General features: G+C 41.1%; 1 protein-coding gene across 5 annotated transcripts in view; it reads left to right on the top strand.

Annotated features, from left to right (window-relative positions):
* The window catches only part of FUT8 (fucosyltransferase 8), a 248,110-nt gene that overhangs the window by 97,173 nt on the left and 123,114 nt on the right, over nt 1–27,823 (top strand). The gene's annotated exons all lie outside the window — the stretch shown is intronic.

Genomic DNA, 27,823 nt, shown 5'->3' with positions numbered 1-27,823 from the left:
TACACTTTTTCCCAGTGGAGATGCAGCCTTTGGTGTGGCTGTTCTCTAATCGGTATTAGAGCCATCTTCTTAGCACCCACCTCTGTAGTTGGGACACTGCTTGAGAATCACTTAAAGTGGAGCTTCCATAGGGACTGCTACTTAAAGAAGAAGGAGAGGTTACTTATCTGTACAGTAACTAGAGTTCTTCAAAGTGTTTTGTCCCTATGGGTGCTTTACTGCTTTTCCTCCTTACCCTCTTCTTTGGAGTCCTTGCCTTGGTTGGGTTTCATAGCTGAGAAGGAACTAGAGTGGTGATGGGTCTATCTTCCCCATAGGACCTCTGATTGGAGTACAAGGATATATAGGGCACAGGCATGGACCCAGTAGGTACTCTAGCAAAAACTCGGATCAAAAGTGCTTGGATGTGCAAAGTGGAATACCCACAGGTACAAAACATCTCAAAGTCCAGTTATAGTGCATGTAGTAACCTCTGCATTTCACAGCATTTGAAATGTATAGAGATGATGCATATAAAACAGCAAACTAAAGGAAAATATATACAGTAGTCTTATGCATTTCAATTAGTCTGTTTATGTTAAAGGAAGGAATCTTTGACATTATTATTGTATTATAGTAGGATTTAGAGGAAAGGCCAAGCCACAAAACAAGATTAATCTAGCTTGGAATATAAAGAGTAACAAGAAAAGCATTTTACAAATACATGAGAAGCAAGAGGAAGACCAAGGACAGGATAGGTCCATTACTCATTGAGAAGTGAAAAACAATAACAGAAAACACAGCAATGACAGAATTGTAAAATGCCTTGTTTTGTTTTAATTTTCACCAAAAAAGTTAGCAGTGGTTGAATGAGTAACATAATGAACATCAGTGTAGCAGGGGTAGGATCTGACTGGTAGGCTACGTTTACATTACAGCCTATGTTGGCAAAGTGTGTGAATATTCAACTTTCTGAGTGACATAAGTTACACTGACACAGGCATTTGTGTGCACAAGGCTATGTCGGCAGGAGAACTTCTCCTGCTGACATAGCTTATGTTGCTTGTGGAGGTGAGTTTTTATGCTGACAGGAGAGCTCTCTCCCGTCAGCATAGTCTTGGCCAGATATGCTGCAGTGGCACAGCTCTACCAGTACAGGTGTGCTGCTGAAATGCTGTACATATAGACTTGACCTAAAACAGGAAGAGAAAAAGTTAAGAATTACTTAGGCAAGTTAGAAGTGTTCAAGTCATCAAGGCCTGATGAAATACATCCTAGAATACTTAAGGAACTGGCTGAAGAGATCTCTGAGCCATTAGCAATTATCTTGGAGAACATGTGGAGGACAGGCAAGATTCCAGAGGACTGTAAAAAGGCAAGTATAGCACCTATCATAAAAACGGCAATGAGGGCAAGCCATGAAATTATAGACCAATCAGCTTAACTTCGGTACCCAGAAAGATAGTGGAGCAAATAATAAATACATTTGTAAGCACTTAGAAGAAAGTGAAGTGGTAAGTAACAGTCAATGTGCATTTGTCAAGAACAAATCATGTCAAATCAACCTAATACCCTTCTTTGACAGGGTAACAATCTTGAGGGTAGTGGGGAAGCAGTACATATGTTATATCTCAACTTTAGTAAGGCTTTTGAAACTGTCTCCCATGACCACCTCATAAACAAACTATCGAAAAATATCCTAGATACATCTACTATAAGGTGGGTGTACAACTGGTTGGAAAACTGTACTCAGAGAGTAGTTATCAATGGTTCACAGTTAAGCTGGAAGGGCATATTGAGTGGGGTCCTTCAGGGATTAGTCTTGGGGCCGATTCTATTCAACATCTTCATAAATGTTTGGGTAATGGCATATAGAGAGCACTTGTAAAGTTTGCGGATGATACCAAGTTGGGAAGAATTGCAAGTGATTTGGAGGTCAAGATTAGAATTCGAAATGATGTTGACGAACTGGAGAAATGGTCTGAAATAAATAGGATGAAATTCAATAAAGACAAATGTAAAGCATTACACTTACGAAGGAATAGTCATCTGCACAAATATAAAATGGAAAGTGATTGCCTTGAAGGAGTACTGCACAAAAGAATCTGGGGGTAATAGTGGATCAGAAATGAAATGAGTGAACAATGTAATACTGTTACGCACAAAAAAGGTGAACATCATTCTAGAATGTATTAGCACGAGTGTTGTAACCAAGACACAAGAGGTAAGTCTTCCACTCTGCTCAGCCCTGATAAGGCCTCAGTTGGAGTATTGTGTCCAGTTTTGGGCACCACACTTTGAGAAAGATATGGACAAATTAGAGAAAGTCAAGAGGAGAGCAACTAAAACGATTAAAGGTCTAGAAAACATCACCTGTGAGGAAAGATTGCAAAAACTGGGTTTGTTTAGTCTGAAGAAGAGAAGATTGAGGGGAAGCATGATAACAATCTTCAAGTATGTAAAAAGTTGCTCCCCTTAACCTCTGAGGACAGGACAAGAATTACGGGCTTAAATTGTCGCCTGTAGCGGGAGAGTTAAGTTAGACATTAGAAAAAACTTCCTAACTGTAAGGATAGTTAAGCACCAAAACAAATTGCCTAGGAAGGTTGTGGAATCTCAGTCATTGGAAGTTTTTAAGAACAGATTAGACAAACACCTGTCAGGGATGGTCTAGATAATAGTACTGCCTCAATGCATGGGACAGGACTAGATGATCTATCAAGGTTCCTTCCAGTCCTATGTTTCTATGAGTGAAAAAGAGGAAATATTATCCTCATTTGACAGAGGGGACACTGAGGCATAGAGAGAGCTGAGATTTCACCAAATCAAAGCCAAGCTTTCAAGCACTTAGCATGGACGACTGGGTCTGGATTTTCCAAAGAGCTCTGCTCCCATTTAGGCATGTAAAATAAGGACCAAACGTGGTCAGCTCTGCCTGTGACATTTATGGGCAGATTTTCAAGAGCCCAGCACACAACATGCTGAACTCCTCTGAAGATTTGTCCTCATTTGTGAGTGCTGAGCACTTTTTTAAACTCTGGCCTTAAGTGGCTTGCCCAAGGTATCCTAGGAAATCCATGGTATAATTGAATCTCTCTCTTCTCTGTCCCAGTCCAGTTCCTTCACAGCAAAACCATCGTTCCGCTCTCATGTATAGATTTTTTTTGATGAAATAATGTTTTGGGGATTTTGCTGATGTTACAGTAGTTTCAGGATCCACATTTTACTTTTTTGACAATTTAGAAAAGCCATTACTTTACTTGACTAGGCACCTGCAGAGACCTGGCAGCGGCACTACAAGCACTATGGCCTCAAACACAGGCATCTCTGTTGCAGAGGATCTGGGAGTTGTGGAGGATCATAACCTCCGCGTGAGTCAACAGTGCGATGCGGTTGCAAAAAAGCAAATGCAATTTTAGGTTGCATTAACAGAGGCCTAGCTTGCTAGTCATCGGAGGTGATAGTACCGCTCTACTCAGCACTGGTGAGGCCTCAGTTGGAGTACTGTGTTCAATTTTGGTCACCAATGTATCAAAAGGATCCAGAAGTGGGTAACAAAGATAATAAAAGGGATGGAATGCAAGCTGTATGAGCAAAAGCTGAAGGAACTGGGTATGTTTAGTTTGGAAAAGGGAACAGAGGGAGGGACAGTGACATGATGATGATCTTCAAATACTTGAAAGACGGCCATAAAAAAGATGAAGAAAAGTTAGGGTTGCTAACCCTGTAGAATTGGCCTGGAGTCTCCAGGAATGAAAGATTAATCTTTAATTAAAGATTATGTTGTGTGATGAGACCTCCAGAAATATGTCCAACTAAAAATGGCAACCCTAAGAAAAGTTTTCTCTCTCTCTCTCTCTCACCACAAAGTGGGCAGGACAAGAGGCAATGGCTTGAAACTGCAGCATAACAGATTTAGATGAAATCTCAGGAAAAGCTTCATAACTGTAAGAACAGTATTGCAATGGAACAGACTGCCTTGGAAGGTTGTGGAAGCTCCTGCACTGGAGGTTTTCAAAAGGAGGCTGGATAGCAATCTGTTTTTGATAGTTTAGACCCAACAAATCCTGCATCTTGACAGGGAGTTAGACTAGAAGACCCTTGTGGTCCCATCTAACCCTGTGGTTCTGTGATTCTACCATATGACAATCTAAGTTGTTTATAAAGTCCTCCCCCTGTTTGTAGCACACCAGAGGTTCTCCAAAAAAGACAGACAAAAAAGAGGTTCTTTTCTCTGTCTTCCCTTTGCAAGAAATGAGACTTACTGTAAAAGAAAATAAAGATAAAGGTGGCCTGTCTCTGAGGAAGTCTTTCTGGGGTTTGTCTTTTAGGGCTTGGCTTAGCAGCTGCTCTACAGTATTTAATTAGGGTCTACCTCTAGGCCCTCTTCTTTGGGGCACTCTGCTTGACAGCTGGTTCATGCAGTTTCCAAGATGGTGAGTCCTGTGGCTGTCTTCATCATGGCTGATCTGTTTCTGAGGTGTAGCAGTTGTCTTGTTCACTTGATCCTTCCTGTGGTAGGTGATCCTGTGACACTTCCCTTTTTTAAGCTCCACCACTCCAGGCAGAGCAAGCCTGAGAGGTTCCCCTTAGGGCTGAATAAGCCCAGAAGAGCTTGTTACTCTGTCCTCCACCAGAGTGAGGGTGTGCCCCATTACACCTCAGCCAGCTGACCCTTTATATTGGCTTTGGGGACCATAGAATCCCTACACTAGACACCCTGGATCCATTCAGGAATCCCACCATACCTCCCTCATGCAACACCTACTGGCTTCATTGGCGTGTGAGGCAGGAGTGATTGAACTGGATCCACAGGTGCCGATGGATGTTTCATCAGCCTCATCTGGTCTTAACAAGAAGACCGAGTCTCTACACTCATTGAAAGTCTTTAGACCAATTCTCTGCTGTTTCAGCATTTAAATCTCGACTCCAAAACCACCATAAACAGATGTACAAGCTAAGACTGCCTTCCCAACCGTCATACTGCCAGCGATCATTCCAGCCACCATGCAAATGTCAGAGTGTACAAAGGCCTAGATATACAACTACAACTATCCAGCCCTATCCACTATCCAGGAGTGTTTTCCTGAGATGATCAAGAACCGCCTACTCCTACTGATACCATCGTCTGCTACCCCCTCAACCTTTATTGTCTGCCCCAGCCTTTTTGCCCATAATTGGGGGACAATCACAGCAGACAGGTGGGTACTATTAATCATCCACTTTGGCTATTCTATAAAATTCTCAGCCTCTCTTCAGGGACTGCTCTAGCGGCGAGATTCTTTGTCAGGAGGCAGATTCTCTTCTCCAACAAGGAGTCATAGAACAAGTGCCAAATCAGCACCAAAGGAGAGAGTTCCACTTTCCATATTTCATAGTCCCCAAGAAAAATAGAGGATCGAGACCCATTTTTGACCTTCAGCAATTAAATGTTTTTCTTTACAAATCAAAATTCTGAATGGTTATGTTGGCATCCAGGATCCCCTCCCTCCAGGAGGGAATTTGGTTCATGATTCTTGACATGCAAGATGTTTATATTCTTGTGGATATTCATCTGTCCCACAGAAGGTTCCTCAGGTTTATGGTAGGACAATAACACTATCCGTTCAAAGTTCTCCCATTCAGCCTAGGTGCAGCACCCAGGATCTTTACGAAGGTCTTCTCAGGAGTGAGGGCCCAGATGAGATTTCAGGGCCATACAATTTTTCCATATCTCGATGAGTGACTCCTAATGGGTTGTTCCAGTCAGAAGATCCAGTCAGTGACTCTATCCTTGCTCCATCTTCTGGCAGCTTTGGAGGCCAGGTGCATATCAACCTACTAGAGCTGAGAGAATATAGTCCAGCTTTCAGTGCATTTCTCTCAATTATTCAATCCCCCTGTGTCCAAATAGTGTCAGACAGCATGATGACTGTTTGACCTGGTGTGCCCTCACTGGAAATGCTAAAGTCAAGGCAGGCTGCAAAAAGGAGAGCAGATACTCCAAAGACTAGTGGGTAACACTGATTAAACTCCCCAATCGGTCCCTCTGGAACACATCCACAGCTTGGATGGGTCATTGAGTCCTTTGTTCAGAGCTTCATTTGTAGAAAGGTTACTCCAGAGGTAAGAAGCAAGAATGAATACAAAAAGCAGAAGGTGCAGCTGCCTTTCATAGTCTTTTGCTATGCAGCTTGATTTCCTTTGTTCCAAACCCAAGCTGCTGAGCACATGACCTGGAAGCCTTAGAGTTCTGTCCATAGGCATGCCTCTGCATGCCTTGCTGAGTCAAAAGGTGGATCCCTTGCCTTCTCTCGATGGGTCACTTATAGCTGAGGGTCCTGAATGGGCCATCAGACAGGCTAGGCAGTGCTGATGCCAAACTGTCTGAGGGTGTCACCCGGCAGCATACTACAAATTTTGAAATATAGACATACATACATATCTATTGCCCATAATACAAAGGTGTTACAAACACACAAACAAGATTATATTTGGCAAATTATAACATTTGGCTTAAATAGCTACTTAAGGAGGGTCCTATTGTGAGAGAATCCTTTTGGTGATGTAGAGCTGAGATAGCAACCTTCTACATCCTGCCTCTTGACTTCTGGAATAAGGTGTGTGTTGGTGGAAGGACGAAATGCTACTTTGCTTTTGTATTCTCAGATGGCATACACAAGCCCTGAGTCCATAAGTAGGTGGCAGAGTTTAGAGCACCCTCATTAAGGACTGGGCCAGTGTAGAACCAGCACCAGGATCAGGGAGTTGCAAATAAAGCTATGCCCTGTGCATACTGGGCAAAGATGGGAACCTGGAAATTCTTCAGTCATGCAGTCTGATATGATACCTGTAGCCACAGTTCATAGTGTTTGATCAATGTGTGTGTTTATTTTGGGCTATGTCTCAATTATAGGTGAAGAGAGAGTATAAAATATATGTATCATATTCAGTATATGATCTTACTTTATAGATCACTGAACATAGCCCAAATTAACAGCACACATAGAGCAGTAAAGTAATATATGTAAGTGTCAAAAAAGAAATAGAAGAGGAAATATGCTTTCTTTACCTGTTTTTAAAAGAGCTAACTGGTCTTTGAAATGTTAATTAAAAATGCTTGAATGTCATTCGAGTCTTGAACATTAGCAGGAGAGAGAAAAGAAGACTTCGTAAGTTTTTATTTAAAAAGAACAAAGAGTCTGATGCCAGTAACAGTTAAGTATTAGACTTATTAACAAGTTATACATGATGTTACCCCTTTTTCTCTGAGTGATTAGCCAGTGTTCATGGATTTGCAGTTGCTTCCATTAGGAAGAGAAATTATGATATGATGGAGTTACAAACTTATTTGATCCAATCCTGAAAATTCACAAAGAATGTACTTAAAGTCCCGTTTCCTTGAACACAGCATGAATCAAACAGGAGGCAGTTTCTTTGCTCACAACTCCAAGCCTTTCTAGTCATCACACTGCCCATAAAGCTCTCTTGGCTTTGTCTTAGGGCTACCTTACCAGTGCTTCTCTTGCAGGCTGTTCATGGCTCATTGTCTCCACAGACACACAAACACACAACTCCACCAAATCACACCAATCCCATTTGCATTCAGGAAAACCCTTCCTCTCACTTAGCACATCTTCTGATGGACCTATGTTTTAGATGGTGGCTCCAATTGTTTTGGCTATCTTACTCCAGAAAAGAGCTTAGTGAGTTCTTGCCTCTATCCAGAATGAAGGACAGCTATCACATTTACCAGCTTCAACTAGTTTTCACTCAACTTCCATCATAACAATAAACACAAAAAAGGAAACAAGCTTGGTGTACTGGGTAGTTGAGAATTTGTATTGGGATTATGGAACCGTTCATTTTAAATCAGGGATTTGAAATTAGCCCAGAGTGGAACAATGTGTTCATTTCTGATGACTCAGTGTGATCTTAGAATCTAGTTAAAAACATTTACATCATGATCACCACCTTTTTGTTGGTATTCTTTGCAGATATTAAAGTTACAGAGACTGAACTATCCTCTTGCCTCAAGAGGGTGTTTCCCTTTTGTGCAGAGGTGATGCACGTTGGTTAGGAAGTACAGAAACAAATTTCACTGTTGCTGTCCATACTTCTGTCTGTTCAGTGGATAATCAGACAACTTCAGTTTGTCATCTTTCACCAGCTCTAAATTACTATTATTTTTCTTTTAAGGAAAGAACATTGCTAATCAGGAAATAGCTTAACTTTAATACAAACTTTTGGATTTGTCTACATTTTATGTTGGAGTAGTACCAGCTTGCAACCATACCAACTTGGCTGTGATCCCATCAGATCTTACTCACTGAATCAGGTCTGATTAGGTCTTTAGCAGAGTGGGAGATCTCCAAGTACTACAGGAAATGGTGATGGCAATAGAATAATTGGCCCTTCTTCCTCTGAGCCAATACTAAACCATTTTCCTAGTGTGATTTGTGTAGAGTTCTGCATGCTGCATAGGATAAGTCCCAAATTCATAGTTTCTTCCCAGGTTCGGTCATGGAGAGGTACAAATACACATCATTCTATACTCAGTGTATATTGTATAAGTACAATCTAGTGCTAAATAACACAGCCTGTCAATAGTTAATGGACCAGTTTTAAATTGGGGAGTAGTTTGTGGGGGTCCTGCTGGGGATCACACTACAGATCTATGATTTTCTGTATATTCACTAATCTGAAGGACAGTTTGTATTGAGTAAATTCACGTTTCAAACCAAACTCAAAAGGATAACGAAGCCCACAGAGAAATAATCAAAATTGTAGAACAATTTTGTAAATTTAGCAAGATGGGTAGATGTAATTGAGATATGATATCAAATATAGAAGACAATACACCTAGCAAGAAATAATCAGATATGAAATGAGACTACTATGGAAACAATTATAAAGCAAATACCTGAATGTTTTAGTGGATTAAAAACTGGATATCAATTCACAGTACAGCATGATTACAAATGAAACATGCCCTCATGGTATACACATAGAAGGGATTTTTTTATAAGAGAGCTGAAGGAATAATTTTGCTGTAATTAAGAGTGCATGTGGATCACTGCACATAATTTTAGCTGTTTCATTATAAAAAGGGTAGGGAAGTGATAATATTACACAAGGGTTCCTAAAATGATACAGCAACTAGGGAAGCAAATTTACAAAGACAGCTGAGGGAACTCAATTTGGATAGCCATGGAATAAGGAGATTAATAAAGGATATAATAAAACTGTACAAATATTTGAACAGTATTAATTAAAGGGAGTTGAATGGACTGTATTCTCTTGCTAAAGGGACAAAAGTGAAAATAAAAATCAGGTTAGATATGAAATAGTAAAAGAAATAGAACAGTTGTGGATGACTGGGCTCTTGAGCTCTTTGTTAACAATTTTCTGAGATGTTCAAAGCTAATTTAGATGAATTCTCAGTGGAATTAGTGTAGGGGAAGATTCTACTTAATGCTAGGATTGGGGAATGGTGATCTGAAAGATCTTTGCTAGCTCCACCTTTGGTGTTGGTATGGAAAACAATGCTTTATCTTGTGGAACAGACTGTGTATGCTTAAAAATCCTGGTTCTTTGTGTGCTAAGATCAGTAAAACAATTTCGGCTTTCAGTAGCAATATAAAGAAGAATCAGCATAATTAGCTCTTTTGTGTCTGAGAGAGTTTGATGTTAAGCTAGATACATTTTTCAGACTTCAGACCATTCATAGATTGTGTATTATTTATTAGAAGCACTGTGACTCCACTGGATCTGTCACAAATATCTCTTGGGTTTAATAAATAGGTTGTACAATAAATATATATTGTAAAATGGGCTTAAAATATCCTATGCCATGATTACATACAAACGTTTATACTGGGTCAGGCCAATGGTCCATCTAGCTCAGTACCCTGTCTTCTAACAGTGGCCAGTGCCAGATGCTTCTGGAGGAATGAACAGAACAGGGCAATTATCAAGTGATACATTCCCCCGTCATTCAATCAGAGCTTCTGGCACTCTGAGGTTTAAGGACAACCAGAGCAGGGAGTTTCATCCCCGACCTTCTTGGCTAATAGCCATTGATGAACTTTTCCTCGAGGAATTTATCTAATTCTTTTTTTAAACCACTTGAGCTTTTGACCTTCACGACATCCCTTGGCAACAAGTTCCACAGGTTGACAGTGTTGTGTGAAGAAATACTTCCTTATGATTGTTTTACACCTGCTGCCTATTAATTTCATTGGGCGAACCCTGCTTCTTGTGTTGTGTGAAGTGATAGATAACACACTTGGCTATTCATGTAATCCACATCATTCATGATTTTTATCAATCTCTATCATATCCCCCTCCCCCTTAGTTGTCTGTTCTCTAAGCTGAACAGTCCTAGTCTTTTTAATCTCTTTTCATATGGAAGCTGTTCCATACCCTTAATCATTTTTGTTGCTGTTCTCTGTACCTTTTCCAATTCTAATATTTTTTGAGATGGGGTGACCCAAACTGCACTCAGCATCCAAGGTATAGCTTGGATACCATACCATGCTTTTATATAGTAGCATTAAGATATTCTCTATTTTATTATCTATCCCTTTCCTAATAGTTCCTAACATTCTGTTAGCTTTTTTTGACTGCTGCTGCACATTGAGTGGATGTTTTCTGAGAACTGTCCACACTGACTCCAAGATCTTTCTTTAATGGTAACAATTAATTTGGAACCCATCATTTTATGTGGGATTATTTTCTCGAATGCACATTACACTCTCAAATACTGAATTTTATCTGCCATTTTGTTGCTCAGTCACTCAGTTTTGTGAGATCCCTTTGTAACTCTCGGCAGTCGGCTTTGGACTTAACTGGCTTTAGCAATTTAGTATAATCTTGTTGATAATTTATATAGTCAGTTAATCGACCACACTTTGGTTCTTTGTTTCATTATTAAATATACTGAAGAGACCAAATAACCAATGTCAGTGAGGTTTGTTAATATGGTACAGGAGAAAGATTCTATATGGTACTAATCTCTGAAGAGCAGTCCCATGCAGTGATGTTATATTCACTTTACGCAGAAGGTTTGCTCCCCAAATTACACATTTTGGCTGGTATTATTTTTATGGTTTTACAAGTTAAGCATTTTTTACATGTCACTAAAATCCAACCACTGAGTTTATTCCAGTTCCCTAACGTGTTCTGTTCCTTCCTTATCTTTATTTTGGATGTTAGCATTCCAGGTACTGATCTTTGAAGATACTTCCCTAGATTGTACTAAGACAATGTATGTATGTATCTTGATTTTGACAAGTTTCCTATCTGCTTGTGCCAGATGCTTATTTCAGCAAATATAAGGTGTTATGAGGTATTTAGCATAAGTGAACAGGTTTATGGTATAGGCCAGTTTAGGCTATATCCCTGTTAAAATATTTGTGCTTAATGTAGAGGTCCCCAAAGGGTGGGGTATGCCACTCTAGGGGTGTGTAGAGGAACATCTGGTGGAAGGAGCGTGTGTGGTGGGACTGGTGCCAAACCCCATGGGGGCAGGGATGGAGCATCACGCAGCCGCTCCCTGCTCCTCCCTGAGCTCTGCTCCAGTCCCGCCTCCAGCCACTTCCCCAGCATGGCTCCACCCCCAGCCCTGCCCCAGACCCCAGCCTCAGCAGCAGGGCTGGCCTTACCATGAGGTGAACTGAGGCAGCTGCCTCAGGTGCCAGACTCTGGGGGTCACCACTAGGACCCAGAGTATAGAAAATTGTGTCTGCTGCTGGTGCATATGTATTCTCTCTGCTCTAGATGCACAGAGATGGTGGAGTGCTGTACTAGAGGAAGGACGGCACAAGAGACATAACAGGCAAGCAGGAGAAAAGGTGAGAGGAAATAACAGAAAGCAGCAGGAGCTGCAGAGGAGAGAGGAGGAGGAGCCTCTTATGTACTTCTCTAGCACCTCCAGGAGCCTGGACTGATTAACACCAGCTTCTCAGGGAGCTTCCTGTTTCCTACGGCTTCCCTGAACCCACTTGAGGAGAACAGGCAGTCAACTGAAGTAGCAGGAGCCAGTTAGGCCCTTAAGATGCTGATATCTTCCCTCACTCAGGCCCTGCTACCATCCTGCTTATTTGTCCCCTTCAAATGAGTGTTGAGAGCCACTATAGCTGGCACAGAACAGCAGTCATGAGTGAAAGAAGTAAACGCCCCTCTTGGACAGCATTTAGAAAAAGAAAGAAAGCAAAGGAAGCTTTTCTATCTAAGCAGGAAGGAACTCTCCTGAGATACATAGACACAAATGTTCATGGTGAGCCTTTCAGACCCAGTGAGACATGAATGGTGAGGAGATGCCTGATCTTCCAGTTAGTCAGAGTGCAGGTGACCTGGAAGCTATTGCAGCATCCATATCTCTGGCTCAAATGGATGTAACCATGCACATTCCTGAAGAAAAGTGTAGATCAGAGAAAAGAGTGGTGGAAGTGCAAGAAACAGCTGCTGCTGAGTTTCGTTCCTTGAGTCTAGATGATCCAGGACTGTGGACGCACTTGAGCAGTAGCCTGAGGGACTTCCTTGTACTGCATGAGTTGCAGCAAGTGAAAAACTTCATGTTCCCCAAAGACAATGAAAAAAGAAGTTTCCACAGGAACAAAGGACTGGAAAAATCTGGCTAGAAATCTGGCATGCCACGAGAAGGCAGCAAATCACCAGAGAGCATTCCATAGGTGCAAAGAGCTTGAGATGAGACTAAGGTTAAAGGCCACCATAGATGATCAGCATCAAGAGAAGATTGCATCAGTGTCTCTTTACTGGAAAAATGTTCTGAAAAGGCTCATTGCCATTGTGAGAATGCTTGCTACCCAAAACCTAGCACTGCATCGCACTTCACATCAGCTGTATGTGCCAAACAATTCCTTAAAATTGTGGAGCTGATGGCTGAGTCTGATGCTGTATTCCAGGAGCATCTGGGAAGAGTCACCACCCAAGAAATGTACACACATCACTACCTTGGAAAAACAATTCAAAATGAGATCATACAGTTACTGGCAACAAAAGTCAAACAGAAGATTGTGGTACATCTGAAGTCAGCAAGACATTACTCTGTTATTGTGGACTGCACACCTGACATTGGCCATATGGAACAAATGACTAATGGTGCGTTTTGTAACAACAACAAAACCTAGTGAAAATGTCCCTGCAGTGGTCATGGTCAGAGAGCATTTTCTAGAATTTATTGTCATTATCATTGATGATATATAGGAGCTGGTCTGAGAATTATGCTTCTTAAAAAGCTGGAAGATACGGGAATTGCGATAGCTGACATAAGAGGTCAGGGCTACGATAATGGTGCCAACATGAGAGGAAAGAACACAGTAGTGCAGACACAGATCCGAGAGTTAAACCCTTGAGTTTTTTTGTTTTTGTTTTTGTCCCATGCAGTTCTCATTCATTGAACTTCGTGGTCAGTGAGGCAGCATCAGCTTCTAGTGAGGCTGCTGAATTTTTTAATGTACACCTCTACCCTGATATAATGCGGTCCAATATAATGTGAATTCAGATTTAACATGGTAAAGCAGCGCTCCAGGGGATGAGGCTGCTTTACCTAGTTATATCTGAATTCATGTTACCACAGGCGGTTCCTCTGCGCCTGCCCATTACCTGCTGTGGCCCTCCCCAGGGCCTCCCTCGCCCCAGTTCACTTCCACTCCACCTCTTCCCACGAGCATGCCGCAGCTCCACTTCTCCTCCTTCCCAGGCTTGCTGTGCCAATCAGCTGTTCAGGGAGTAGGCGGAGGCAGAGCAGAGGTGAGCTGGGGAGAGGAACGGTTCCTCTCCCTACCCTGATATAACGTGTCCTCACCTATAACATGGTGAGATTTTTTGGCTCCTGAGGACCGCGTTATATTGGGGTAGAGGTGTAATTCAAAGTGTCTAAATATTTTGCTCTGCATCAACTAATGGCAGATTTTGAAGCAACATCTGGGAACATCCTCTCTGACACTGAAACCACTGAGTGCCCCACGATGGGAAAGTTGAGTGGAGGTGATAAAGCCTATCAAACACCAGATTGGGAAGACAGATTATGCCATAGTTGCCATTATGGAGGTTAATGCTATGACAGGAACCGTTTGTGGGAGAACAGTAGCAGAGGGAAATGGAATCCCCAGAAACATACATAACTTCAAATTTCTGTGTGGCTTAGTGTCGTGGCATGACATACTGTTTGAAATAAATGTTGTAAGCAAGAGACTCTTAGGTGTTGACCTTGAGATATCTGGAGCAGTGGAACAACTGGACAAAGCAAAGTCTTACCTACAGTCTTACTAGTCAGATGAGGGATTTCAAAACGTGCCGAAGAGTGCACGGAAGTTGGCAGAGGAACTTCACACTGAAGCTATTTTCCCACCCATTCAAGAGTACAAGAGTCACCGAAGAAGACGCCATTTTGATTACGAGGCACAGAATAATCCCATAAGAGACCCCAAACAACAATTCAAAGTTAAATTCTTTAACCAATTGCTAGATTGTGCAATGCAGTCAGTTGAAGAAGGTTTCATGCAGCTCAAGGAACACAGCAGTATATTTGGGATGTTGTATATTCCAAAACTCCTCACTATACCTGAAGAAGACCTACACCAGCAATGCAGGGCACTAGAGACAGTGTTGACACACGATGATATGCGCAATATTGATATGAGTGATTTCGGTAACGAACTGATAGCCCTTTCAAGATGCATTTCAGCAGGATCCAACTCCAAAGGCTGTTCTGGAATATATGTGCACAAATAAGATGACCACTCTCTTTCCAAATGCTTTTGTTACTCTGCACATACTTCTAACACTTCCTGTAACAGTTGCCAGTGGAGAACGCAGCTTCTCCAAGCTGAAGTTAATAAAAATACATCCATGCTCCGCAATGACACAGGAGAGGCTAGTCAACCTTGCAACCAGCTCAACAGAGCATGAGCTGGCCCAGACTGTGGACCTTTAGCAGGAAGCAGTTCAAATCTTTGCAACCAAGAAGGCACGGAAAGCACCACTTTGATTATTCAAACAGATAAAAATGCCAGTGTTTACTATGCAAACAAGAAAAGTTACATTTGTTGTTCAGGTGTTTGAAAGTTAAGTGTTACTTTAAATTTTTGAACAAGGCATTTTAAGTTGTCAGTTCTCCTTTATTGGGGTAGGTAGCAGAGCAGTACCATGAGAGAAGTAGAACAGGAAGAAGGCAGAATTGAGACCTTTCAAAGTTTTGACCCAAGCGAGGGGGCAAGGGGGCATTATTTGAGCTCCTTGCCTCAGGTGCCAAAATGTTGTGGGCCTGCCCTGCTCAGCAGCAGGCTGTTGCTCTATTCCCACCCTGGGACCAAGGCTGGGGGCAAGTCCAGAAGCAGAGCCACCTCTGGCTGTGGGCCCTCCCACACTGCAGCCCAGCTGCAGCTTCACTCCTGCCCCTGCCCCTAGCTCTGGCCCCTGGCTGTGGCCCTGCTCCCAGACCAACTCCCAGCTGCAGCCACCGCCTCGGCCCCCGTACCCCTGTCCATATCTCGTCCTCCACCCTGGAGTCATGGCTCCACTTCTGGCCCCAGCTCCTGGGGCACAGGAAGGGGGATGGGGAGGCACAACCCTCAAAAGTTTGGGGACTGCTGGCTTAATGCAAAAAAAAGTGTGTGTGTGTGTGTGTGTAGTGTGGATAATACATATTAATGATATGTATTTATATGCTAGGCAACATATATTAATCAGCAGTCTGCAAATTTTGCCACCTCACTGTTTACCCCTTTTTCCAGATCAATTATGAATATGTTTAACAGCACAGATCCCAGTACAGATCCTTGGGGGACACTGCTGTATACCTCTTTCCATTGTGAAAAATGACCATTTATTCCTACCCCTTGTTTCCCATCTTTTACCCAGTTCCTGATCCATGGGAGGGCCTTCCCTCTTATCCCATGACTGCTTAGTTTGTGCACGAGCTTTTGATGTAGGGTCTGAAAGTTCGAGTGTCCTATATCCACTGGATCCCCCTTTGATCACATGCTTGTTGACCCCCTCATAGAATTCTAGTAGGTTGGTGAGGCAAGATTTCTCTTTACAGTGGAATTTTGCTAGTCCAATGAACATATGGGTAATTAACACTTATTTATAGCCTGCAACTGATTTTCAAAGACGTTATTTAATCACTATCATAAACCAAAACATACCATACTCTTTAAAAAAAAATTAAATGGGCTTTAAAAATCTTATTTGTGATTTTTCAGCTGGTGATTTCATCAAAAATATTTAGAGTCCATTATTTTTTAATGTTTCTTTTTTTTTTTGTCTGTTGCTGGCTCAGGGCCTCCCTTTCTCCTTCTGGTTGCTGTTTTTACTTGATCTTGCAATGATTTATTCAGGTGTTTAACTTTAAACCTTAAGTAGCCTCTAGTGAAAATAGTGGGATAACTCACATTCGTGAGTGACCATGGATGTAAATCTTTGCAGCATTGGGACCATAGAATCTCCCATTTGTGACATCCTTACCAGTCATTCAGTGATCTACTAGCTGGATTAGTTTCATTTTGCATTTAAATATTCAGGAGTATTAAGCAGCTATGTAAAAAAAAATTGTGCTTGTACTTGGAAATACATAACTATCAATACTTTGGTTACTGTGTTATGGAACTGGAGATTTTGATTTTCTAAGGGCTGTTCAGAGGAGATTTGCTCATGAAAGTTCTGACTTTACAAGATCAAACCTCAGTGTGAACTGATCCAAAAAGATAGTGATCACAAGAATGTTGACTTAAACATCTGTAACTCCCATTTGAGGTAACAACTCTGAGGCCAGTGATCAGAATCCTGAAGATGGTGATGCACTGGTTAAATGTTTGTACTGCCTTTATACAAAAGGTAATATGAATGGAACACATGCCTCAGATAGTGTTTTGCTTTTGTTTAAAACATTTTTGCTGTTAAGAAGCATGTTATCTCTGAGAAGCACAAAACTAAGGATCTCTGGTATCTTCTAGACTGAGCATTGAGTCCCATTGGGTAGATAGATTTTTTTAGGTTGATCTTGTCCCTGCCTGCAGGTATATGGGATCTTGGGGAGCAATTACCACACAGCTGGGGTTCCAATTAATTTCTTTATTAAAGGAAAAAAAAGGAAGTGGTGGGAATTTAATAATGAAATACGATGGGATGGGATGTATAGGGTGTTTACAATAGACAATGATGGGGGGGAGTTCTTCTTATTGAACAGTGTAGGGAGTATTAATAGTGGGCTACAGCAAGTGGGGTTCAGCACAATGGGATACAGTACAGTCAATAAGCAACTCTAGATACAGTGTGGAAATGCAAAGCGTACCCAAAAGAAATGCAAAATAAAATGGTAGCTTCTATATGAGTTAATAGCTAGATACACAGTGGCATCAATGTAAATACAAAGTATATCAGAAAAGTGGAGGCAACCAATGGGGTGTTATAATTACAAGTAAAATGTGAGTTACAGTACAACAATACAATATCAATATAAAGGCTGGGTCAAGAAACAGGAGGAGGGGAATGAGTGATTAGTGGTATGCAGACGAGCGGCTGGAAGCAGCGAGAGACTCTGAAGCCCTGCAGGGTGAGGACAACGGAGCAGTGTGATGGTGATCTTCGGTAGGGGAGGAGCAGCGGAGAAGTGTAAAGAAGGGCTAGAGAGAGGTTTAAGCAACAAGCGGACACCAAAAACAAAGGTAAAAAATACAGCAAAGGGTTAGGGAAGTTATACAGGGGGAGAAGCAGCAAGGGGTTTGGGAAGTTCAGAGGGTGATGCAGACGCGGGGAGGGGGGAAGCAGCAAAGAGTTGGGAAGTTCGGAGAGAGTGCAGATGCGGGGGAAAAAGCAGCAAAGGTTTATAACAGGGAGACACGGAGAAGCACACAGAGGGGGAGATTGGAGCGGGGGAAAAACAGACATGGGAAAGTTCAGGGAGAGATCGGGACAGCAGGAAGGCGAATTTAAGCAGCAAAAAACCTTACCTATCTTAACCAACGACTAGGCAAAACAACAAATATCACAATTCTAAGCAAAGCTATAACAAGCAACTATACGGAGCAACAAAACAGTAAACTATAACAAGGCAGTTGAAACTTAAAAGCTCTACAATCTTAACAAACTATGACTTATTAAACTAAAAAAAACCAAGACCTATGGTGCACCTTATGCTATGGGGAGGTTACAGAGGGCAGAGTGGTATGTGTCCAGGACCCAGCTCCCAAGGAAGCCAAGGGATGGTGGCTACAGCGGTGGCTACAGCTGAAAGCAGAGAGCCCCAAGGCAAAGCCCACAGGAGCAGAGCTTAGCAGCAGCACAAACTTATTTTTAGCGGCAAAGAGCCCTGGAGTTTAAGAGAGGTTTTAAGACACAGACCAAGGTTTAGCTTGAGTCTTTGTGCTGGGGAAACAGAGCCAGCAGCTAAAATAATAAAATAAAAGTATAGAAAGTTTTACAGAGGGATTCTTACCAGTCCTCAAGGCAGCAGCAAAGGCAGAAGCAGCAGCAACATCAGAAGAGGCAAGGAGGGCTCGGTACAGTCTCAATAATGAGGAGATCTCTCAGGTAGCAATTTGTTCTTTGTGGGGGGGGGGGCGTTCAAAAAACGGGAGTAGGCTCAAAAATAAAACGAGAGCGGAGAAAGGACCCCCCAGAACCCCTAGCTGATCAGACCAGGCAGCAATGCAGGAACCTTTCTGAGGTGTGTTTCAAAAATGTCTGGTTTTAAAGGCAAACTTGGGCAGTTTCCCGTCCAGTAATCCTGATAGACTCCCTCTGTCACAGGGGAGGGGGCACAGGGAAAAAACTGAAGGTAAATCCAGACACATGCCTGGACATAGTCCTGTGCAATAGGTGACTCAAGAGCACATGAGGCCTATGATTCATGCCCAGGATCTTAAAAACACATTAGGTCTTGCAGCTCTGGACATTGCCTACCCTACACCAAGCCCAGGTTCAACAAGGTGATAACAGGACTAACCCTTTGAACAGGGCAGTGGTCCCACTTAGCACGCAGCACAAGTGGCCATCCCTTTGAGAAGGGCAATGGCTCTTGTTAAGCAACTTAAGGGGCCCTCCCTTTGAGAAGGGCAGTGGCCCTGGTAAACAACTTAACAGCCAGGGAAGGGTGACCACAGGAGAACAGAAAACAAAATGGAGTCTGGGGACAGTGGTAAGAAACAAAATGGAATAGGGGATAGCTGTAACAGACCGATCTTTTTATACAGAAGCCCTTAGAACCCCATAAAATTGGGTCCCTAATTCATAAACTATTGGAACTCATTTACAAAACTTTTTTTAAACATTACATGAATATATTATCTCATGCTATAGAATTAGAATTTATAATCCCTATTCCATGATGAGATAACTTTGAGCTATAATGTATCTTAATTAAAACTATCTTTAGATAGGTTTTTTCCTCAAAAGGCATTTTATCAAAAATATGTGATTTAAATAAAAACCAATTTTTAATTTTTTTTGTCAAAATCGTTTTTTATCCAGCCTGGTTTATTGCTCTAATGTAGAGTAGCTTTCAGTTTGAGGTATGTGGTTTCCTGGGTGATGCATCCAAGCAGATCCTGAATGGAGTCCTAGCATAATTTTAATGTAAATGTTCTGCCTTCTCTTTAATAGCGTCTAAATTAAATTTGTGCCACTAACTACTTTTTTTGTTCTCCACATGTAGCAGTATGTAAATCATTATTTGAGCTTCTTTTCCTGCAATATTAGTTGCCACTCAATGGACAAATTATAGTAAAGGCTGTGTACTTCTAATGAATGATAATAGCAGATACTTTTCAGTGTTTTTCTGCTTCATTAAATGTTACTGCATATCCTATGCTGATTTTTTTTTTAACAGGTCAATACATTCAGGATCAAGTTAAACTTTTAAAATGATGGCTTAAATACAGATAAAATTTGTTTTCAATTACAAATTTGCTTTTAACAATATTCTATCCATTATTTTTAGTACAATTATTCTGAACCTAAAAACTTTTCTTAGTTTTTCTCGTTAGTTTAAAAACATTTTGTAATAACCAAAATAATTTACAAGGATGGACAGGAAATCTTCATAAGTGTCTTTATCTTCTTTGAGATATGAAGTATCATGTGCTACCAAACCTGTCACAGGTCTCTTGTGTCTCCAATAAAAGGCTCCAGGGAAGATTTCACAGTTGGGTACTGGGTCAATCTGTTTTCAAAGGATTTATGCAACCAGGTTCTTGGGCATTTTCTGCAGCTTAGTTATGTTAAGTGTTTTAATTCATAGGTTGGGAGATGTGAAGTTTTGGCAGCTGGGTAGTAGACTGGACATTTGTCCTTTTTTGTTTGTTTGTTTTTTGTTAAAGCCTAGAAAGGTTTCTGCTGTTGAAAAGGGATTTGGAAATGTTCCAAAGAAAGGAGGAGACTTTGGCAACTACCAAGGAGGAGATATGGTAGGTCAGTCATTTGTCAGGTGAAAATAAAACTTTTGAGCATCATGTAGACTTTTTTTTCTTTTTTCTTTTCCTTTTTATGTTAAAAGTGAAAAGGAGATGAAGGTATGTAGTCTGTCATTACACCTAGTTAATGAGATGTGTGTGTATCTAGGTATCTTAAATAAGGTTTACTTCACTGGACGTTTCCTTGTTTTCCAAAGATTGCATTAGGTGGATTTACACTTAAGCAACTCTGATGTAAAGCTATAAAGTTTTTGCTGAGCTTTCTTTTCAATAGAGGCTATAAGGTGTAGAGGGAAGAAGGGACTGGGTAGGTGGGCGAAAAGGGGGAGTAAAGTGTGGGTATGTGTATATTTAGAGAGAGAGAGCTCTCTTGCACGCTCCCTCTGGAATACTCCAGTACCTTGTTGTATCATTCTTTTGGGAACGGGAAATATTTGCCATTTGTGACTTGGTGTGTGAAGTCCAAGAAAGTAATATGAAGAAATCCCTGAATTATTGTTAACTTCTTTAATTTTGACTGCACAGCTGGAAACATAAGGAGAGGCAACTCTTCAATTTCCAGTATGATCTGTCAATTATCGTTTTCACAGTTTTGGGGTATCAATGTTTGAACTGTTCCATGGTCTCCTGAAGGAATGCCCCCTCAGATCTTAGGCCTCTAGCTGTCACCTCTCTATGCAGGGATTCAGGCCCCTCTCGACCGCGGGTTTAGTCTTGCAGCTGCCTTGCACTTCACAGCATTTGTCCCAGCAAGTCTGACTCAAGTCCAACCCCTGTGCTTTGTGTTCTTTCCAAAGGCTATGGCCAATATATGCCAGTGGTTAGTTGTAACCAAGCAGCTCTTCCAAAGCAGAGTAAATGTTTTTAAGGACAAAAGTATACAGAGAGAACATATAAAACAATCAAAGGATCTAAACACATATTTAAGTTTACCAGAGACCTCCCTCATCAATCCTTAAGGGACTTGCTAATAGGTTTCAGAGTCTTTCAAACTACTGTCTAAGGATTTGCCTCTCTTGGTTATCAGGCTGTGTTAGATTGTAGCCAAAGAAGCACCCCCTTCAGTCAGTTCAAGCCCAACTTTTAAACCCCCAATCCCCATCTTTGTTTCCAGGCTTCCTGAAAGAGGTAAAACCAGTTGCTACTCTTGTTCTCCCGGGGATAAGTCTTCAAAGGCTGGCCGTCTGCATAATCAGCCTTGGGACTTTGCATTAATTGTCTCCTAATGATTCCAGATTCAACAGGGACCCCACCCACTGAGCCAGAAACACAAACACACAAAAAACTTATTGATACAAATGTCTATGAATATTTTATGGGTACCTATTATCTGGCCCATCTTGATATAATAGTCATTGAAGTTTTTCATGCTTTCAAGGGCTGACTCAAACATACAGATAATATTCATAAAGTTAATGTAATAGTCTCAAGATATGCCTGTGTTTGTCATATCTTTCACAGTCAGCATTTACTCCTTGAATCAGTGTTGCTGCACAGACCTCATTTTGAGAGACCCATTGGATTACATTACATGTATAGCAGTTGCAATTTGGAGATATGATGAACACAAAAGAAATGGCAATTTCTTCTTTGAAGTTGTCTTTGCTTTACCACTTGTGAATAGAGCTGTGGTGTGGACCTGCAGAACTAGCTTGATGATAGAGCTGGTAGGAAACCAAAATTTTCATTCCAAATTGGAATGAAAAGCCAGAATTTTCAGTGAAATGAAAACTCTGAGATGAAAGGGTTTTTTTTGAACTTTCTTAATGTTTTGTTTTGATAATGTCAAAATATTATTGAACATAGCGTATCAAATATATTACTATTTCAATATAAAATTTAAAATGAAATCAAAACAATACAGTAGAAACAGAACATTTTCATCTTCTCATAATATTTTGACCTTACAAAAATGAGATAAAACCATTGAAATGGTTTTCCGTCATCTCTGTTGAATATCCATTGGTGTGGTGTTTGAATAGCTTCATATGAGGACGATGTCACTGCTCTACTCTATGTAAGGAAATGCAGCACCTCCCACCCAACTGCCTCAGTATCTTTGCTGCAGTTTAGAGAGCTAATGGAACTTGTCTGTAAGGTCTTCGAGCTAGTTAATTTAATTCTAGTTTGTTCTTCTGGTAGTTGTTAATGGTTTAGTTAGTATAGGTTAGCTTCAAATAGGTTATTTCTTTACTTTTGCTATTTATCCTAAAAATAAACTGATATATTACTGTACAGCTTTAAATATTTTTGGTCAATATAGCTATTTATAGATTTTCTCATGCTTTTTAGCTGTTTTATATAAACTGTTTATTAAAATGAGCATTCTCTTTATTAATGGAATTGTCTAAACCGTATGGCAATAGGGCATTACATTTTCTGTAAAACTTGCTAATTTTACCACCTGAAAATGTGGCAAGCCTTTTCTGTTTAAAAAAAAAAAACCAAAAAACCCCAAACCAAATCAAAACAAAAAATAACAAAAAAAATTACCAAATGATATTTCTTATTGTTTCCATACTGCCACAAAATAATTTGGTTTTTACTTCAGTACTTTGACTGGATTTTATGTGTGTGGAAACAAAGATATTAAACCTTGGTTTTAATAAACCTTCTCTTTAAAATTAAGATACAATATTTCTATAAGAACACTGATTGTATCATTAACTGTTGTTCTCTCTCTTGCACTCCAGTAACTGGGTGATAGGCATAGCATGAAATCCAGACTCATTAAAGTCAGTGGCAAAACTCCTATTGATTTTCATTGGGGCAAAGATTTCATCATAGGTGTTTCAGGTATTTGGAAGAATTTTTTTTTATAAATATCAAGAATGGATAAGAATTAGAGCTGTCTAAGGCCATATCTACACTTACTAGGGATCAACACTGCTGTGATTGATGCAGCGGGGGGTTGATTTAGCAGGTCTAGTGAAGACCTGCTAAATCGTCTGCAGAGTACTCCACCAGAACGAGAAGATTAAGGTAAGTCAATGGGAGAGTGTCTCCCATCGCAGTAAATTGACCTAAACTATGTTGACTCCAGCTATGTTATTCACATAGCTGGAGTAGCATAACTTTGGTTGACTTACCACATTAGTGTAGACAATGCCTAAGGGATGTAACTAGAAGTAATAGAATAAAGTATTAGTGAAGTACTTTAAATGTCAGCATTGTTAATTGTCATCATTAGCATCAGAGTTAGTACCTACTGAAATGAATGGGGCAATTCACACCTCAAAGTAATTCTCAGGTGTACTGCAAACTCAGGCAGACATTGCTTTATCGATTACACTTAGGTCCTATTCTGAAAGTTTTCTTTGGAATTGTAAGAGCTTAGAGATTAGTTTTTCTTAAAAAATGAAGACTCAGGAGAAGAATTAACAGGTCTATCTGCACCCCAGTCCCCAGCTAGTACTTTGTGCTCCCCCAGGTGTGCTTGGGGAAATGTTGCTGTATTCAAAGGGCAGTTAGTCTCCCAACCTGTATATCTAAAAGTTCTAGGGTTTTTAATTGCACAAGCCTCAGGAAAACTACAGTGAAGGGTTTCCCAACCTTTCCTGTTTGCTCATTTAGTATTTCATCTGACATTTTTCTTACAATCTTGAGTTTTCATAAGCCTGATACGTTTGCAAACTTACATGGTTGGGAGATCTTCAAGGAAAATAGAGGATGTTGCAGGAAATATGAATCTGGTCCCAAAAATCATGATTTTCTTAAAAATCATGAGTTTTTAAAAATAATAAATTGAGCATTTTTTATTTGCTTTCTTGTTTTAAACCCTCTGCATTTAGATTTTCTCCACAACCATGAGAGTTAGAAACTTCCTTTTAAAAAAAACACAAGGCTGAGAGCCTCATATAACAACATGACTCTGAGAGCTAGAACTGTATGAAAAATGCCAGATATCACAAGACACTTTATACTTTCACTATTGTTGATAATACTGAAGAAGTGGTGTGCAGAGAGATATTCAGTAGGGGCACTTTTTCATTTAAGTCCGTAGAAAATCAATATAAAAGAATTATAGAAATTTAGGGCTGGGAGGTGTACATAGTTGGTGAAATAAGAATTTTGCTGTTTTACTATTTATGCTGGTAAAACAGGACAGGAGGCATACAATTCTCCCCTGAAGAATTCAGTCACAAATTTAATGAACACTTATTTTTTTTAACGAGCATCATAAGCATGGAAGCATGTTCTTTGGAACAATGACCAAAGCACTACTTTGGAGTTTCAAGTGTAGCCAAGCCCTTAGGCCATGTCTACATCTACAATTTTGCAGCGCTGGTTGTTACAGCTGTATTAGTACAGCTGTATAGGGCCAGCGCTGCAGAGTGGCCACACTTACAGCAACCAGCGCTGCAAGTGGTGTTAGATGTGGCCACACTGCAGCGCTGTTGGGCGGCTTCAAGGGGGGTTCGGGGAACGCGAGAGCAAACCGGGAGAGGAGACCAGCTTCGCCGCGGTTTGCTCTCGCGTTCCCCGAACCACCCTACAAACCGCAGGGAAGGAGACCTGCTTGCTCGGGGGTTCGGGGAACGAGAGAGCAAACCGGGAAAGGAGACCAGCTTCGCCGCGGTTTGCTCTCGCGTTCCCCGAACCACCCTGCAAACCGCAGGGAAGGAGACCTGCTTGCTCGGGGGGTCGGGGAACGAGAGAGCAAACCGGGAAAGGAGACCAGCTTCGCCGCGGTTTGCTCTCGCGTTCCCCGAACCACCCTGCAAACCGCAGGGAAGGAGACCTGCTTGCTCGGGGGTTCGGGGAACGAGAGAGCAAGCTGGGGAACGAGACCAGCTTCGCCGCGGTTTGCTCTCATGTTCCCGGAACCACCCAGCAAACCTCAGGGAAGGAGACCTGCTTGTTCGGGGAACGCGATAGCAAACCGGGGAAGGAGACCAGCTTCGCCGCGGTTTGCTCTCGCGTTCCCGGAACCACCCAGCAAACCTCAGGGAAAGAGACCTGCTTGTTCGGGGAACCCGAGAGCAAACCGGGGAAGGAGACCAGCTTCGCCGCGGTTTGCTCTCGCGTTCCCGGAACCACCCTGCAAACCGCAGGGAAGGAGACCTGCTTGCTCGGGGTTCGGGGAACGCGAGAGCAAGCTGGGGAAGGAGACCAGTTTGATTACCAGAGGCTTCCTCAGGTATGCTGGGATACCTGCTTATTCCACGGAGGTCAAGAAAAGCGCTGGTAAGTGTCTATACTTGATTACCAGCGCTGGATCCTCTACACCTGAGACAAAACGGGAGTACGGCCAGCGCTGCAAACAGGGAGTTGCAGCGCTGGTGGTGCCCTGCAGATGTGTACACCTCCTAAGTTGCAGCGCTGTAACTCCCTCACCAGCGCTGCAACTTTCTGATGTAGACAAGCCCTGAGTCTGTATCTGCAAAAAGAACAGTACTTGTGACACCTTAGAGACTAACAAATTTATTTGAGCATAAGCTTTCGAGGGCTACAGCCCACTTCATTGTATGCATGCAGTGGAAAATACAGTAGGAAGATGTGTATATGTATGCATAGAGAATATTAAACGATGGGTGTTACCATACACACTCTAATGAGAGCGATCTGTTAAGATGAGCTATTACCAGCAGAGGAGAGAGAAACTTTTTCTAGTGGTAGTCAAAATGGTCCATTTGCAGCAGTTGACAAGAAGTTATGAGGAACAGTGCTGGGGGGGAAATAAACATGGGGAAATAGTTTTACTTTGTGTAATGACCCATCCACTCCCAGTCTTTATTCAAGCCTAATTTAATGGTGTCCATTTTGCAAATTAATTCCAATTCAGCACTCTCTCATTGGACTCTGTTTTTGAAGTTTTTTGTTGTTGTAATATTGCAACTTTTAGGTCTGTAAGCAAGTGACCAGGGAGATTGAGTATTCTCCAACAGGTTTTTGAATGTAATAATTCTTGACGGCTGATTTGTGTCCATTTGTTCTTTTATGTAGAGACTGTCCAGTTTGGCCAATGTACATGGCAGAGGGACATTGCTGGCACATGATGGCATATATCACATTGGTAGATGTGCAGGTGAATGAGCCTCTGATAGTGTGGTTGATGTGATTAGGTCCTATGATGGTGTCCCCTGAATAGGTACATGGACAGAGTTGGCAATGGGCTTCGTTGCAAGGATAGGTTCCTGGGTTAGTGTTATTGTTATGTGGTCTGTGGTGCTGGTGAGTATTTCAAACCACCATTAGTGGCCCACACTTTGCATAATTACAATAGGCCCTCAGAGTTATATTTCATATTTCTGGTTTCAGATACAAGAGTGGTACATTTATACAAATAGGATGATCACATTCAGTAGGTTATAAGCTTTGTAATGATACCTTACAAGAAACCTTTTGCATAAGGCATATTCCAGTTACATTATATTCATTCATTAGCATATTTTTATAAAACCATATAGACTGCAACGTCACAGAAAAGAGGGCAAAATAAGATTCCCAACTGCATAGGAAATACTGATTCCTGACAATCTGCACAGATGTTCAGTTGCAGACAAGGAGGAAAGAGTAAGATGGGGGGGTTAGATGATAGCGTGCCTTTCTTATCAATTAGTACTTTAAAATCAGTTCTAGATACAGTGAGACAAAGGAAATTGTTAGAACCAGGAGGCGATGTGTTTTGCTAAGCAGAAAATTAACTGAAAGATGTTTTTAAAAAGTCACTTTGGATAAAATTGTTTTAGTCCTTGTTATGTCAAATGTAGTACATATACAACTGTTAAGACCAAATTAAAAGTAACTCCTATGTTTATTTATATACAAGTTATATATAAGTTTTAACAATTTGAGCTGGCTTCATAAACTTGGTTTTGTCTGGAGATACATGGGTATGCATCGTTGCATATGTTTTAGCATTACATGAAGTACTTGTGCATTCTTCACACTATTCAAACGCTTAGTTGATTTTCTTTTTTTCTTTCAATTTGAAACCAGAAGGTTTCCCTCTGTGCTTAAGTATATGGTGTTAATTTATTTGAAGTCCCTTCCCCACCCCTCCTTTGAAAGTTCACAGATGTTTTCTACAAAGAAACAGTGAGTAGTATTGGAAGGCCTAATAATGAAGCTGGATTGTGTTGCAGTTTAAATGAGAAATAAAGATTTGTGATTAATTTTATGTTTCCATACTTGAAGCCAGTGCAGGTTGACCTAGTTAAGGATGAATACATATGGAGGATAGTTAGTTAGTTTATAAATTACTGCTTGTAGTCTTTGGAGTGCTTGTAAGATGCTTAATTGCTGATATAGATGCTGCTTGGCCCATCTACATGTCAGTAGTGGAGTCCATTATAAAAATGGCAACCCACCTCTTGTGTACTAAGGCAAGTACAATAAAATGATAGCTAGTAGTGAGAGTTCATAAACATGAGAGAGGATAGAAGATGAAAAAATAGTATAATTTAAAAATAACTATGCTTATG

The sequence above is a fragment of the Gopherus evgoodei genome, chromosome 4, assembly GCF_007399415.2.
Source record: "Gopherus evgoodei ecotype Sinaloan lineage chromosome 4, rGopEvg1_v1.p, whole genome shotgun sequence".
Classification (NCBI taxonomy): domain Eukaryota; kingdom Metazoa; phylum Chordata; order Testudines; family Testudinidae; genus Gopherus; species Gopherus evgoodei.
Note: the sequence above shows the minus strand (reverse complement) of the source record. Positions and strands in the feature narration are given on the sequence as shown.